The sequence below is a fragment of the Nannospalax galili genome, unplaced genomic scaffold (genome assembly GCF_000622305.1).
Source record: "Nannospalax galili isolate Female #2095 unplaced genomic scaffold, S.galili_v1.0 scaffold454, whole genome shotgun sequence".
In the NCBI taxonomy this organism is placed as follows: Eukaryota; Metazoa; Chordata; class Mammalia; order Rodentia; family Spalacidae; genus Nannospalax; species Nannospalax galili.
The window spans coordinates 1,291,698-1,296,736 of NW_008334929.1; the positions used below are offsets into that span (position 1 = coordinate 1,291,698).

Here is a 5,039-nt window from a genome sequence, read left to right on the forward strand (position 1 = left end):
GTTTTTTTCTTTAAGTGTCTTTTTCATCAGGTTGTGTCAACAATGAAGAGTGACTAGCACACAAATTACAGAGAGAGAGAGAGAGAGAGAGAGAGAGAGAGAGAGAGAGAGAGAAAATAAAAACTAGAGTTAAAAAAAGAAACTTTAAAACTGATATTACAGAAACTCAATGGATCATTTGGGATTACTTTGGAAATGCATGTACTGTTTGTAGGTTGGTCATGCACTGAGCGTTGGGATGATGGTGTAGCCTGCAGCCTGTGTTTGTAGGATGGGCCCATAACACCTAGCTGCCTGTGTCTGAGCTCTGGTACATAGTGTTGCAAGAAACCACTCAAGAGCCAAGATAACCAGCACTCTCACAGCTCTTGACAGGCATGAGAGTCCCTGATCCACACATGGCTACTTCTTGGTATGAGGCAGTGGCTGGAATTGGTGCCTGTATGATGGTATACAAAGCCTGTGATCTTCACAGTGGTCATGTTTGGGTCCCGAAAGTGTGAGGGTCTCAAATGGAGAAGAAGCTGGAGGGTCCATCCCAACAGTAGTTTTTGAAGTGGCCTTACTGAAATGGTGGTGAGTGGAGCAGTTGGGTGTCCAAGTGTTGTTCAGCTGACGGATGTCTGTGTCACTTCCTGAACTGACCAGGAGGTCGAGGAGACCTCAGTGTTTGAAAATATAGAGGAAGACAACATGGAAAAGGACCTTAACCAGTCCTGCCCCGTAAGACCATCAAAGATTTGATGCATCAGTTTCTAAGAGGCCTAGATTTTCTCCATGCCAATTCCATCACTCACTGAGGCCTGAATCCAGAGATCATTTGGTGACAAGTGTTGGGAACATCAAGCTGGATGACTTTGCAAAATCTACAGGTACCAGATGGCCCTCACATCTGTAGTTGTTACACTCTGGTACGGTACTCCTGAAATTCTGCAGTTTATATATGCAACACCTGTGGACATGCAGAGTGTCAGCTGTACCTTGGAGAGATATTTCATTGAAAACCTCTCTTCTGTGGAAACTCTGAAGCTGATCTGATGAGCAAATGTGATCTGATCTGATTTGATCTGATGGGGCTGCTTCCAGAACATGGCTGGCCTTGATACATCTCTACTCTGAGGAGCCTTTTTCCCCAGGAGTTCTCACCCTGTGCAGACTGTGATACTGGAGATGGAGCAGAGCTGGGCTGGAAATGCTGGACTTTGACTTACATAAGAGAATTTCTGTCTCCTGAGCCCTGTAGCACACTTATCTAGCACAAATAAGAAGATGATCCAGGGTGAGAAATAGCATGGAGGCCAGTCCCTCTTCTGGGTACTTGGGCTAAGAGAACTACACTGAGAGACCTTCCTCTGAAGTACGGAGACACCTTTAACTTCTTGTGGAGTATATTTTAAGCCTTAGGTGATATTATCCACTTTTTGAGATTTATACTCTTGCCTTCTCATTTCTCTGTACTAAGGAATATAGCCTCTCTTCTCTCCACCTTTATATATAGGTCCATGTATGCTCAGGAAAACAAGGAAAACCCCAGGGAAATCTATAACTAACAAGTTAAAAAGACATGAAGAAAGTCACAAATTTCTGGACACATGACCAAACACAGTTGAACCAGATACTTTTAAAAATCTGACTAAACCAATAGTAAACAATGAGTTTGAATTTCTAACAAAAAGTCTCCTGATAAGCCAAAGCCCAGGACAGATTCACTTTGCTGTAAATAGTAAAGGCTGAGTAGGTATCAGAGATACAGAGACCATACAAAGGCATCGACCCAGTGTTTAAGGTTATTGTCACAATCAGGGAGGAATTCACAGATGACACAAAGTAAGGAATCAGGAAGTTCTACTACAGGGCAAAAGTGCTCATTTAAGAGGGAGTGTGGGAGACAGCCTGAGAGGGTGGGTTCCAACCGCTCTAGGTGTAGAGCTCTGATCTCAGTAGACTGCCAGAGAGTGCTGAGTTCTGGCCTCCTCTGGCACCATCAGGCAGAGGGTCTGAGAATGCAGGGGACTGCCTGAGAGTCCCCGGATCCTGCCTCCACGTGGTGGTGAGTTTCCCCTAATTGTGCCATATCCATACCCCTACCTGGGATTTTGTGAGGCCCATCTCAATGGCTCAGGGCAGTTCTGGGTTTGGTAGGCTAAGACTGAGATCCTAGCAGACAGCATTAGAGGGTGGGTTTCAACCTCCATTGATGTAGCAGCTCTGATCTCAGCAGACTGCCAGAGAGAGCCAAATTATGGCCTCCCTCTGACCTGCATCTCGCATAGGGCCTGAGAATGCAGGGGACTGCCTGAGAGCATCCAGATCCTGCCTTCACATTGTGAAAGAAGCCTGAGTATACCTAACTGGAACCTGAACTGGGCTTCTGTGGGTACTCCTGAATAGCTGATCTGAAGCCATCAGTTCCCTCCAAATTAAACTTGAGAGACTCTGAGCCTTATACCAATCAGCTTTACATAACCAATAAAGAAAGGATCCAGGCAGCCCATAATACAAACAGAAGCATACTTCAACTTAATTCTCATACCAGAATCATAAACAACAAAAGAAATTCACATACCAAAACCACAACACAAAAACACTATGTCCCCACCAAAGCCCACCAATCCTGTAGAAGAGTTCTACAAAAAGAACCCCCCTAGAGATAACCCAGGACATTGAATTTAAAAGAACAGTCATAAACATGATCAAGGAATTCAACGAATTTAAAGAACACACAAACAAATCAAAGAACTAAAAGAAGATAGGGATAAACTTCTGAATGAATTCACAAAAGAGACAGAAACACTGAAGAAAACTCAGGCAGAAATGAAGAAAGAAATGTAAAACTCATAAGCCAACTTGAAACAACAGGGGAAAGCCTCACTGCTAGAATGAATGAAATGGTAAACAGAATATCAATACTGGAGGATAAAGTTGAAGAACCAGACCACTCAAGCAAAGAGTACGGAGAATTTTAAAAAACACAGGAATGGAACTTGCAAGAGATGTGGGACACCGTGAAAAGACTAAATCTAAGGAAAATAGGACTAGAGGAAGGAGAAGAATTTCAGATTAATGGTGTTGACCAGATCTTGAACAGATTTGTAGAAGAGAATTTCCTGAAATTAAGGAAAGCCATCCCCATACAAATACAGGAAGCACATAGAACACCAAATAGACAGGATCAGACAAGAAACTCCCCATGACATATCATAGTAAAAACACTAAATGTACAGAACAAAGAGAGAATACTGAAAGCAGCAAAAGAAAAACAACAAGTCACATACAAAGGAAAACGCATCAGGATTGCAGCTGACTTATCAATGCAACCTATGAAAGCCAGAAGAGCCTGGACCAAGGTCTTTCCACTTCTACATGACAATAGATGCCAGCCCAGAATACTTTACCCAGCAAAAATGTCTATTACAGTTGAGGGGGAAAGAAAAATCTTTCGTGACACAAATAGCCTGAAGGAATACATGTCCACAAAACCAACCTTTCAAAGAATATTTGAAGCAATACAGAGAGCACAGAGAGAAACAACTATACCCCAGGGGCAACAAAAGAAAATAAATAAAGGTATAATCTAGGAAACACAAACTTAGAGAACACAAACAGCAATCAAAATGATGGCAACCAATGCACACCTTTCAATAATAACCTTAAATATCGGTGGACTGAACTCCCCAGTCAAAAGAGAGAGCCTAAGTGAATGGATTAAGAAACAAAATCCATCTCTTGGCTGTCTGAAAGAAACCCATCTCACCTTCAAGGACAGGCACTACCTTAAGGTAAAAGGATGGAAAAGACTATTCCAAGCAAATGGCACTAAGAAACAAGCAGGGGTTGAAATTCTAATATCTGACAAAATAGACTTCAAAGTAAAACTAATCAGAAGAGATTAGGAGGCCACTTCATTCTGATCAAATGAACAGTTAACCAAGAAGATATTACGATCCTTAACATATATAAACCAAACTCTGGTGCACCCAAATCCATAAAAACAACACTACAGGACTTTAAGACACAGATTAACCCCAACTTAGTAATAGTAGGGGACTTCAATACCCCACTGTCTCCATTAGACAGGTCAACTGGACAAAGAATAAGTAGACATCTGAATTAAATGAAACCATACATCAAATGGACATAACAGAATCTTTTGAATAGTCCACCCAAGCACTAAAGAATACACTTTCTACTCAGCACCCCATGGAACTTTTTCAAAAATTGACCACATACCAGGCCACAGAACAAACCTCAACAAATACAAAAAATTGAAATAATTCCATGCATTCTATTGGACTACAATGCAATAAAGCTCAAAGTCAACACTGGATAAAGCCCTAGTCACTACATGAATTTGTGGCGATTGAACAACACACTCCTAAACAATGAGCAGGTCAAAGGAGAAATTAAAAAAGAAGTAAAAGAATTCCTGGAATTCAATGAAAAGGACAATACAACACAACACAACCTCTGGGACACATTAAAAGCAGTCCTAAGAGGGAAGTTTATAACTCTAAGGGCCTACATTAAAAAATTGGAAAGAGCTCAAATAAATGACCTAACACTGCAACTCAAAACACTAGAAAGGCAAGAACAAATGAAACCCAAACACAGCAGAAGAGAAGAAATAACAAAAATCAGAGCAGAAATTAATGAAATAGAAACAAAGAAAACAATACAAAGAATCAATGAATCTAAGAACTGGTTCTTTGAAAAGCTAAATAAGATGGACACTTAGCTCAGTTAACCAAAAGAAAGAAAGAGCAAATCCAAATCAACAAAATCAGACATGAAAGGGGAAACATTACAACAGACACCTAAAAGATCAAGACCATTATAAGGGAATATTTTAAAAACCTTTAATGCTACTAAATCTGAAAATCTAAAATAAATGGATGGATATCTGAAATCACAGGAACCACCAAAGTTAAACCAAGAAGAGATCAACAGTTTAAACAGACACATAACATATAAGGAAATTGAAACAGTAATACAAAGCCTCCCAACTAATAAAGGCCCAGACCCAGATAGATTTACAGCAG

The 5,039-nt window shown here is 40.7% G+C and overlaps 1 pseudogene; it reads left to right on the forward strand.

Annotated features, from left to right (window-relative positions):
- Positions 1-398: 398 nt before the first annotated feature.
- Positions 399-1,265, forward strand: LOC103731299 (annotated as a pseudogene).
- The last annotated feature ends 3,774 nt before the right edge of the window (positions 1,266-5,039 follow it).